Source organism: Phasianus colchicus, chromosome 5 (genome assembly GCF_987193195.1).
Source record: "Phasianus colchicus chromosome 5, bPhaCol1.hap1.1, whole genome shotgun sequence".
In the NCBI taxonomy this organism is placed as follows: Eukaryota; Metazoa; Chordata; class Aves; order Galliformes; family Phasianidae; genus Phasianus; species Phasianus colchicus.
The window spans coordinates 44,016,156-44,028,241 of NC_143440.1; the positions used below are offsets into that span (position 1 = coordinate 44,016,156).

Genomic DNA, 12,086 nt, shown 5'->3' on the forward strand with positions numbered 1-12,086 from the left:
TGCATAAATCTGGAGAGAATAGTATGAAACCTGGCAGTTTTATTGTATAGTGCTCACAAAGCTTTTTCTGAATTCTAGCCTTTCATTGAATGTCAAAAGAATTCAAAACCTCAAAGTAAAATTTGAATTAAACCATTGAGTTTTACATGGTTCTGAGTTTGCTTGTTCTTTGTTTTTTTGTTTTTTGTTTTGTTTTGTTTTTAAATACAGTTCCAAGCTAGATTCAGAAGTTAGATCATAATTTCCCAACTAAACTTTTTCCAAAGGCCCCAGAATCTTAGTGAATCTTTAAATAGACACTGACCTGCAATTCAGGTTTACTGTGCAATGTTGAATCAAGTGAATTTCCATTGTGTGCTTTGGGCTTTTGCTGAGGATCCTTCACATCATGCTTCCTGCATGTGCATACCTTCCTAATTCTGTTGTTTGCAGAATTCTAGATAAAAGACAATAAATACAAAAATTATCTTATGAAAATTAGACAGTACTGTCTTCCTTCATGTCCTTATTACTATCAGGTAGCATACAGCCTGCTGTCAGACTGTTGCTGACCACTGCAAATAGAATTTACAGGAGCAATCCAGAAAAAAAAAAGAGAAGCAAAGTATGAGAAAGAATGGATTTTTATTGGATACTGAAACTAAGTAAACATGACATGTCATTTATCAAAAGCATAAATACAAGCAATGCCAACATGTCTTGTTCCTCTAGAATGATATATTTTACCAGAGGGATATTTTAGATTTTTCACTTTGTGCCAAGGTAAGTTTAATACCTCTCTAATCTACAACATATGGGTCTTATGACATTACACATTATTTGCATCACCAATAAAACAGCTCATTAATCAAACATGCCAGCATAACGACCAACAAAATACACTGAAAAAATATGGTTTTAAAAACATTTTTAAATGGGATTATTTGCTTGAAATACTCCCTTTTTTGCTACAATAACTCTCTGTTAATTTTAACACTGGTCAAGCATACCAAAGGTCATTATAAGTCTGTGTTTAATTGAAGACTACACCGAAAGGAAAAAAAAACTCCATGGAACTCTTCACAATTCTCCAGTGTATTTTTATTTATTTTGTCATCAGGGTGCAAGTTCAAAATAGAATTGCTATGAAGTAACAAATATATATTCTCTGTGTAATTATATGCTATTTTACTTGTTAGATCAGTTTATTAGAACTAAAATCTGAATTTGTACAAATAAAAATCATTTTCTTTCATATTCTGTAACAAAATATTTGTGTGAAACAGGAAAATATAGTCAGTGTTCAGAACTATCAGTTCAGCTTTTGGCTTGCAACAGTTTCAGAGTCAGAAAGAGAGCAGGAAAATATTTCAGGTAGCGTTTATCAGCATTTCATCATGAAACACATCAATATAAGACTATAGAAATGGCTTTTCTCTTAAAAAAGATAAGCAATTTGAACTCTGCTTTTATTACTGTTCTACAGAAAATGAATATTTAAATAAGCATTTTACATGCATTTACATCAGTCTGTTTGCCAGGTGTCAGTGCTCAGATGAGAATGGATTTTGGTGGTCTCCATTCAAAAAATGAAGACTATCCCTTTTTCTACCACGTTTCATCTTTATTCATTATTCAAATAGAGCCTGAACTAAAAAGCACTTAAACATAGGACTGGTTTCAGCACATATATTAAGTCCTGTTTAGGACAATAAAAGCAAAACTGAATGAGCATTTTCTAACCAGAAATACTTTGCAAAGTCAAAGGTGCTGCTATCTTCATGACACTAATTCTTGTCAGCCATAAAAGTGCATCTAAAGGAACACGGCTAAAAGTATATGAGAAGTGTGTGTTGTGTGAATGAGTCTGTGAATAGCCATTAGCAGCCCTGTAGACTCTAGATGGGATTCTCAATTTCACAGCTCATTCTCAGTTTTACCCTCCTCTCTGTAAAACAAGCAGGATACCATTACACTTCGGGTGATGTGAGACTAAAACATTATTGAAGCACTTTCAGAGCCTACAATGAAAGGCACTGTAAAAATCACAAAGCATTACTGCTATATATTAGAAAACACATCCCATTAAAACTCCCTAACACCTTCCATTACAATTATTATTTTGAAAACAAAACATTGTTCTCATTAAAGAAGGCCAAGCTATATTCAGCTGAAATAAGAACTATGAAATTTCATCCAGTACTCACAGGGACTTTCAAAACTTCAGAAAAAAAATGTTCAAGAAAATACTTTGCAGATTTAAGATGAGTCAGATATAACAAAACCAAGGGTTTATTCTGCAAACGGCTTTACGTGTATTCTGGTTTAAGAGGGTTTTCAGTGAGACTCACATGTATAAATTTAAACAAGTTTGGAGACTCAAGAATCTAGGAAAAAGTTTTTTTACCGTTTCTCTGAACCATTGCTCTGAACCTGCTAATGATAACAAACTCCCACTGACTTTAAAGTAAATATCTAATTCCCAGTACTGCAATTAATTATTTTCCTGCTGAAAAATACTTCAAAATTCCCTTGATATTTTAATTTCCTAAAAATACATTAAAAATCATACTTTTAAAAACATTAGAACAAGTATACAGAGGCAGCCAAGAAAGAATGAAAAGGACTAAATAAGCATGACATTTACACTGGGTATCTGCCTAATGTAAATTTTCATTAGGTGTCCAATGGTACCCAATTATTGTGAAATAATAAAGTATACTGAAAGAGTGCTATATTTTTACCTCTAGATTTTGATGACATGCACAAGTTGTTGGAGTAATACTGCTACCAGAAACCCTTGATAAAAAATAGTCACATTTAATACAGTCGGGTGCAGCTCCCTCTCTCTCAGTTGGAAACATAATGTGGGATACCACATGAGAGTCACTAAATTACATAACTGAACATGCAAACCTGTACGATACACCTAATGGCCCCTAATAAATCTGAAATATTACTATTTTCCCTCCTTCTTAAGTATCCAGACATGGGTGTGTTTCTTATCAAATGCTTTATTTAGTTGTACTGATCCGCTGTCAGTCAAGTTACTGCTGGGGTAAAGAATCATAGAATCTCCTTATCATAGAATGGCTCAAGTTGAAAGGGGCCTTAAAGATTATTGAGCTCCAATCTCGCTGCTGTGGGCAGGGAAACATTCATTAACAGTCACCATGCATAGCAGGAAAGCGAAGCATACAGATAATGGTTGCCACCAGCAAGAGGTAGAGTTGAGCTGCTTCTTAATCTAAATAAGGCAAAAATGATCAAGTACAATGTGTGAGAGAATGACTCTGTGGTAGCTTGGATTTAAATAGAAAGTGTGGGAAGCCAGAACTCTCAATTGAAAACATTTAAATTTTGCTATTGTTTCTAAATAACAATAAAACACAATAAAATCCCCACAAAATATATATATTAAAAAAGTATTCTTCACAAGAGTTTATGGCACCTTAAAATTAATTATATTTTTCCCATCATAAAATGCCAGTTGATCAAAAAAATTCCAGAAATGTATCAATTTCCATGAACTTTGAATAGAATGCACAGAAGGTTGCAGTGACTCAAAGGAAGGCAAAGGATGTTAACAGCTTCATTTTCTCACTACAGAAATGAATTATGCCATCTCTGTTTTTCCCAAAGCAATATTTTTCTTAAATTGCCTTCTTTTCTAACTTTCCAGATCCCCAGTAGGCAGTGAAGGATGTTCATCAGGACCTTGCTTCACTTGAATGGTTGCTTCATGATGAGTACGAGTCAGATATCTTCTGTGAGGAGTGTGTGAAAAGAATGGCTTTACTCACCTGATCTATACAGTTTAGCCTATCAAATGTTATACACTGGGAAACTGTTCTGTTCTTCAGGGATTTCTGTTCTCTGTTGTGCAGTTTGATGCACAGTTGCTCTTGCAGATTCTAGCAAGTGACACTGAACTTTGATGGAAGGACCTGGTGTAAACCGTCATTGCTTAACAGGTGATGAATTAGGTTGCAGTTGGTCAGACATTTGTCTACTAGTGCTTGCAACACTTATATCCATCTTATCTTTTGTTCAAAGTGTCTCAGTGAGGCAAGCTTAGTTTCGATTGTGTGCTCAAAATGAAGGGTCTGTTTAGCCATTCCTTCTCTATTCATACGGATCATCCCTGGTCTCTCCCAGGGCATGTCCCCTGTGGAGAAAAAAAAACAACACAACAACACATTAAGAATGAAATCTTGAAATCTTGATCTTTTCTTCCTGACTTTCTGACTCCCCTTTCCATCTATCACTTCGATCCTGATATTATCCACATGCTCTTTGACATCTTTTTTAATAATCTGTCCAGATTCTCTCCATGTCTTGACAGAGTATACTTACATTTCCTTCCAGTGAAATCTCTTAAATTCAGAAACTATAGAGGAAAAAACATCTGTTGACATATTTCTAGCTCTACTTCACCACCACCTACTTCTTGCTTCACATCTCCCCAATTTTTTTCAGGTTTAAGAAACATACCTTGAAATATACTTTTTTCTTCTTCCCCATCTGCTGTGTTTTCAGAGGTATATCATACAACACAGCTGAAACTACTGCAGCTAACTTCATATGTTTAGTTTTGGGAATTGCAAGCAGATAATAAAAACAAACCAAAACAAACTTCCCTAGTAACTATATTGCCACCTTGTCAGCACTGCCCTGCATATGAGTGGCCATATTTTAACATATTTCACTATATATCTTTCACCACAAACTTGTATAAAATGGACCAGGAACTGTTTTCATGAAACTATCTAATTTTTCATGTGTCAATATCAATTGTATCTAAACTTTTTGACTTCTTTAAATTGCAGTACTACAAATTTTGCATCATCCAAAACACAAGTTGATAAGAAAGTACATGTTTGTTTGTTAGGTTTTTTCCCCTCTTTCTCTATTGCTGTTAAAGAAAATGCACAGCTGCTTGCTCTAAGTGTAGAGAAGTTTTAATATTCTAAGTGCATTTTCTACCACACTTTTGATGGCTGGGTAAAAGAAAGCTGAAGTGGCAATTAAGAATCTTGTTTTTCTCTCTTTGTGTTTTTTTTTGTTGTTGTTGTTTGTTTGTTTTAAGACAAAAGAAAGATAATGCTTCAGAAAACATCTTTGAGGGCTGAAAAAAGTCACGCAACATGAATTTGCTGCCACCTAGAAGAAGGAAGCCTGCATTTAAGCTGTGCAATCTAAGTGTGTCAGTATTTTGAAAGTATTCAAAACCTACTAATTAAATCTCTTGATCTTACAGTGCTGATTAACATTTTTCCATATCTTATGAAGATTATCTCTCTTCCCTCTTTATGTGCAAAAATGTTACATAGAGTCCTATATTATTTCACTGCTTCCCAATTTATTCTGGCTCCATTTCAAAATTATCCTTTGATAATTTTCGGGAGAGAAAGAGAAAGTTCAGCGATATGTTCTGTGATTCTTTCCAATCTCAGACATTACTGCTCTTTGCTTACTGCCTCTTACCTCTGTTCTGCTGCGATAAACTCTTTCAAAACCAAGCAGTTTTTACTTTCCTTAACCAAAATTCCCTTCTATTCCAAGCAACACTCTATGAAACAGTAGTCCTTTGTTTTCAGCCTTTACTGTTGCCTTCATCTTTTACATTTTATTTCTGCAAAACATTTTTTCTTTAAGGAGGATCCCACATATAAATCTGCCCTTTTTCATGCTCAGGTTCACATTCTGCCATCATTGTTGTCCTTTTATCCAGCAATAATAGTTGTCTGGGAACTTGTCTGGGAACAGCAGAAAATAGGTGGAGTCGGAAAACATTACTTAGTTTATCTGCTTTTGTTTATGCGTTAAATGAGGTAGTCACAGAACTTTTAAACTCCTTATGAGTCTCAGCCCAGATTGTCATCCAGCTCTGAGAGAGCATTTCTTCCTCAGCACTTGGCCTGTCAGAGACAAACTTTTATTCACCTTGCTAACATCCCCTCTTCCTGTACTTACCTCATATCCAAAATCTGCTTCAATTAGGAAGCTTCATGGCTGATGGTAGAAAAAAAATAACAGTGGAAGAGTTACACAAGCAAAACTGAGACAGTCCTAGCAAGCAAACTTGGGAATTAACTACTCCCAGGAAAGCCTTAGGAACATCATTTCAGTCACTGGACAACAAAAGTTTGGTGAGCAGCTGGCTGCAGATTTGTTCTATGCCAAAATACATATGTTTGTTAGCTCTGCCTGTTTTTTCTGTGCCAGTTCAGGACCAATTAAAGTCATATATTTTAACAATGATGATTTTACAATCAAATATACAATGCATGAATCCATGGTGTCCAAACCGAAATGCACTCTCAAAACACTAACACTTAGGGAAATAGTCCAGAGGGGATTTTTGCCAAAATATTTATTATGGGAATACCATAAATTCTATTAGCAAAACCGCTGCTGTGTCAGCATGTTCTGAAAAAATAATAAAAGGAGCTATAAATAAAATGCATAAATTTAATTAAAGCTGAAATCTTTAGGCAGAAACTCCTCCTTAAAAGGGACTATAAATATGTTTTTGTTGTTTTATCTTTGTGATGTATCTTGTTTTTCCTTCCAATTTGTATTTTATTAATCCTGCTGTGTAATTACAAACATAGTAATTATTCAAAAGATAAATGGGTGGGTTTACAAAATCAGTGGATACAAAGCTATTCATCTAATAAGTAATCCAATCCTTGCTATAATAATTCTACAAAAACATACCACAGAGGCAGTCACATAAAAAAAGTGAATCTCTGCTACGTTTTTTCTGCTTTACAATTTAATTATTTATTTATTTTTAAAGCAAGACAATTTGTTATGCTTGGCATACATAAAGAGGAATATTTAATAAACAAAAGATAAACATTTAAAAACATTATTATTTTAATGTAATTGTTTATAGCTCTGAAATGTTCCCCATTTCTCTGGGTTGTCTGTACAGAAACCTCACTTCATTGCCAATTTTTGTTTTAATTCTATTCTTTTCTATAAGTTCTTATGAATGGCCCACATTTATGCTTAGGACAGAGACACATTGTTATATATGATCAAAGCTGCTATTCCTACAGATATAATTAGATGTCATTGTAGAACTTTTGGGAACATGGCTAATAATTGTCACCCCCATTCAGGCATCTGGACATAAAAGGCATTAGATATCTCTGGCCAGCACTAGAGCCAACGCTGATTGACAGTTAGGCTTCACACCTAAGACAGGAAATCCTTTTTTTCCTTCCAAGAGGTCTCTCTTTCTAGTATTAAAGTTTGTAGAGGATGCAGAAGGCTGTGGGGAAGGTAGGTGTTGATTCCTTTCAGCATTGCAAAGTACAAGAGCAGAGAATGGAGCAACATTGCTGATTAAGCCACCAAGAACTCTGCTTGTGTGGAAGAGCAGGTAGCATTCCTGACTGAGGCACTCAGCTGAACCAGAGGTTCTCTAAGAGGGTGAGGGATCAGAGACCAAAATAGTAGCCTTAATTTTCAGTGAAAAATAACAAAGAAAAAAGACAGAGTGTTTTATATTTTGACCCCACTAGCAACACAACAGTTAAAAACAGCCTAAAAGAGATGTATGTCCTGCTTATTGTGGCACCAGTTTACTGCTGCATGATGACAATGCTGTGGGAAATCTGAACTTGAGATTATCATCTAAACAGTAGCCTGCATTAAGTGAACTAGATTTATGTTCTGACAACCACAGAGAAGTTAATGAATTCTTGTCATCCTCTAAGAAGCATCTGTAAATGTGTCACAGATTCAGGAAGGCATCAACACGGAAGCCAGTCAGTAGACAGGAGCTTGCAGCAGCAAGGGCATCAGATCTTTAATTCGTTGCTAACCCGTAGGGAGATAGTGCAGACAATGTCAAAGTTTTTTGAAGTCCTCTACTCTTCTATTAGTCTTCAGTTGTACTGATAGCTGGGATTCAGCAGGACAACTGTGTGTCAGAGATTAGCACTTTATTGTCAAGGGTGAAGGTGTGTTCCCACTTCCAGGTCTTTGATTGAAATATGCCAGTTTGAGCTAGTAATGGTCTAGACATGGCTAAGCATAAGAGTTCGATAGGTAACAATTTTGCATATGAGAACCACCTTGCACTAAGGCTTGGGTGTGGATTTTTATGCTCATGTAAATGTTTCATGCTTACGAAACATCACGCAAAAGTGGGTGTGATGGGAAAGAAATCTATCAAAGTTTAGGAAGTTTTTAAAACCTAATGGATACAGACAGAAATTGTATGAAAAGATGCTGAATCACTGACAGGCATTTGATTGCGTAGAATTGTTTAAAATGTCTAAAATGGGAGATGAATTCCAGACCTGAAGTTTGGGGACGTAAATCCCAATCCTACCACTGCAAGAGCAATTAGCTCCTGAAAGGCCTACCTTGTTAAGAGTTTTGTGGGTTTATACAACAGAAATAAATGTAAAATTTAACATAAAAAAGGGCTTATAGCTTTATTAATGGGATAATAAAACAATAAAACCAGTAATGTGTTAATATGTTAGTCTGAGGCATGTATGGACAAGGTAATAAAATTGCTTAAGTATCCAGTGTGCTTAAAAGATATTACTGCAATCAGATTTTTGACATCATACATTTTGAGACAAAAGGTCAATTTGTTATGCTAATGCATTATGTTAATTTTAAAGTTAAATTTACCATATGACAGATAAAATAAGATGTCCTAAGCATATTATGGACTGCACAACCTTATGTTGCTAGGAAATGAGTAATAGCCCTGGGTGGCTTTAGGAGATAACATTGTGTGTTTGTAGGAGTGGGGAGGAACTGAACACATTTTTCACAAAAGAAAGCTGCTGATAACTCTAATTCTAGATCTTTCTATGTCAGGAAAATTTGAAGTGTGATAAGAAATCAGAAAGCTCAAATTATTGCCTGACGTTCTCAACGAAGTGGGAAATTACGTCTTGTTCAAGTACATACATATTTCCTACAATAACTTCAGTAAGTATAATAATTTCCATTTGATTGTAACAAAGGCATGCAGGTATTTAATGGGTGAGCTGTTAATTTGTTTGCTTGTTTTCCACCAGGCAACCAATTGATTCTGTTCTCATTTGGTCAAGAATCATTAACATTACGACACACTTCACCTTTAGGGCAAGAAAACTAAAATAAAGCATCATGAAGAGAAGTTGCTCTGCATCAAATGTCTTCATGCTAGTCACTGCACAACCTCCATTGCACAGCTGTAGTTAGTTCAGGAATTGGGAACAGTTTACCAGCAGCATCATGGAGAACAGCAGTAGCAAAAGCCCAGTCATTGCTCTGCAGGAAAGTTTTCAGGTTAAATCCAGGTTACCACAGTCCTAATTAGCTGAAAACAAATCACTGCAGCTCCACTGTGCTTATGCCATTAGGCACCTGTCCTGTTAGAAAATGGCCCTCTGATCCATTAAGTACACAAATAGTATTCCTTCTGTGAAGAACTTCCCACTGGGAAAAAAATACTCCTTTGTGTTCTTACTGTGTTAATTGAAGGAAATAGGAGAGGAATAATATCCAGTATTGCAAAGAATGGCTGTTTCTCCCTTTGCTAATACATTCCTCTTTCACAGTGCTCTCCCAGACTGTACTCCCATCTCTGCCCTAGCAATTCTTCCTGCTGCCCCATGCTTGCCTGTGAAAAGCATAGAGTGCCATCAGCCCTCTGCCACCAGCCCTTCCAGCATGCAGAACCTCTCAGCAGAGACCATTAAATATGGCAAGGATGGCCAGACCCTTCTGACTGTTGGCCAGGAAACTAGTTTTACCACTAGAGAGACACATATCTTAGTGTCATTCTGATGTACAGGAGAATCATCCTTAATGAGAAGAACTTCTAGACTGCCGATCTCTCTCATGCTTTATCTGGCATCAGCTTGACCCAGCCTTCTTTTAACTACAGAGCAACAACACACCTTTCTCTCTGTCTAACTTTAAACAGAAAAAAAATGCATTGCCATACCCTGTGCATAGCCTGAGCTGATATGAGAGTATATCATTACGCATGTGAACAGAAGGACAACCCTGCATGCTGTACTCAGGTGCTCAGGGGCAACTAGCACACTCCACCCATGCAGAAAAGTGTCTGAGCATTCACAGCAGATAAAGCTGAGATGCTATTGCAGCTGTTAACATCATACACTTAGCCAAGCTACATACTCTATAGCTAGGTCATAGCTGAAACAGAGACTTGAGAACCATAATTTTGGTTTACAGACCTAAATTCTTTCCAAGAGCTATATCAGATGCCTAGACCTGTGTTTTAAAACACAGAACTTCACCAGTTTTTTTTGATGACTTCATTCTGAGTGCACTAGGTTTTCTAGTTTGCATTTTGAGGTGCCTTAAAGTTTAGAATAGCAGTAGTTACTATAGATCATGGGAAAATGTGGTTATATGAGCCCTCTATCCACACAGGGTTCATGTATACTTACTGACAAATGTTTGCCTAATTGAGGCCTCCAAGAATGTGAGCACATCTTCAGACAATCCACCCCAGTACTTAACCATCTGTACAATGGTTTGTTCTTGTCTTTCAGTTTTTTTTCTTACCTAAATACCTAACTTGGATAGTTCTTGGTGAATTTTACTATTTATCTGATGTATGCTGAAGTGTGTAGCTCTTTGGACCTGATTTGCTTTGATCTCTTTATCAGCTAAATCAAAGAAATAAAATTTGTGCTTGTGAAAAGCTGCAAATGCTTTTACACAGACTGCTAATTGTATCTTTGGGGAAAAAAAGAATAGCCTTTTGCATCATGTGCCTAAGTTTTTTAATTTTTTGTGATGTTTGTAGAGAAATGTGTTTTCAACCCTTCCATCTCCCATAAAATCCCAAATATACAATCTGCTCTGTAGAAGCTGAACAGCACACAATCTCCACAGGTATATTTGCTTACTCTTTCTCACAGTCTTAAATGTTAGCAGAGAACAGACTGAAAATGGTTTTTCATATTTACAGTCTATAGGCTTGGGAAAAAAAAAAAGCCATTGTACCATTTTTAGTAAGCAAATAGATCTGCAAGGTACCACAACTGCCTTATGTTCTTGTTTCCAGTCTAATGAGCTGCTGAAAAATCTGGATGTAAAAAAGAGGTAGCGGAAATAAGCAGTGTTGTTAAATCAGCCGTTGATACACAACAGTAACTGAGAAGACATAGTTTTCTATTGTGCAGAACAAACCGAAGAAATTCATTTAATGCCTACTAAGAAATATCTCCCTGATATGATTGAATGGCAAGAAGCTTTTTAGCAGGTGTAAGATGGATGCCATTCACTATAATTAAATGTTTACCTTTCCCTTCACCCACATCACTAAGATAACTCTGAAGTCATGCTGAAATGGAAAGGTTACAAACATGCAATGTTAAAGCACTGTGAGTTGCCTGAGTCTAACACAGAAACAGCACAGCAAGTGAATGCAGAAACAGATATCTGCAAGAATGCCAACACACTTGTGACTTGTGTCTGTTCTGTGACAAATTGTTTCAACACTACTGAAGTGTTCATTTTATTGCTTTTCCTCCTTCTGCTATAACATAAACACCTCTCATGAGACATTGTACATGTTCCACTTAAATATTAGGTTTTGTATCTAGAGGACAATTTGTTTCCCACCTACCTTCTTATCTTCCTGAAGTCATCTTGGTTTTTAGAATTGATCTGTTCTGCAGGAGTTATAAACTCCAGCCTCATTGGCAGTAACCAAATTCACTGGGGTATGCTGCCTATTAGTTACACAGGTAAGAAAAAGTACAACATGATGCACGTGAGAAAGCAAGCTGAGTGGTTGTGACTTATGCCATTCCTAAAATAAAAATGCAGTTGAAAGACTGAAGTAATGGGAAAATATTAAAAGATTGTCATTATACTTCTTGTGTAGCCAAAGCAAGCAATAGTACCGTGAGTAACGAGGCAGAGTTTAGTTTTAGTATTTCTAAAATGTATAAAGATAAAAAATATCTCCGATTTTATCACTGCAAAATTTGAAAAACTTACTAATATTACTTCAGGATATGTGATAACTGTTAAATTGGATCCACTCCATTAAAAAAATAAATTGAGGTTTTTTACTTGGTCTTGAGTTTTCAAGATTT

The 12,086-nt window shown here is 35.9% G+C and overlaps 1 long non-coding RNA gene across 2 annotated transcripts in view; it reads right to left on the reverse strand.

The window, feature by feature from the left end:
* Positions 1 to 310: 310 nt before the first annotated feature.
* Positions 311 to 12,086, reverse strand: part of LOC149917889 (uncharacterized) — a 28,748-nt gene continuing 16,972 nt past the window's right edge. The window contains exons 5-7 of one of the 2 annotated variants that reach the window (XR_016467323.1): positions 5,956 to 5,994; positions 3,783 to 4,147; positions 311 to 436 (exon numbers count right to left, since the gene is read on the reverse strand). This is a non-coding gene — a long non-coding RNA (uncharacterized LOC149917889). Of the gene's footprint in view, positions 437 to 3,432; positions 4,148 to 5,955; positions 5,995 to 12,086 lie in introns of those variants that run through there. The other variant, XR_016467322.1, reaches the window with a different exon arrangement.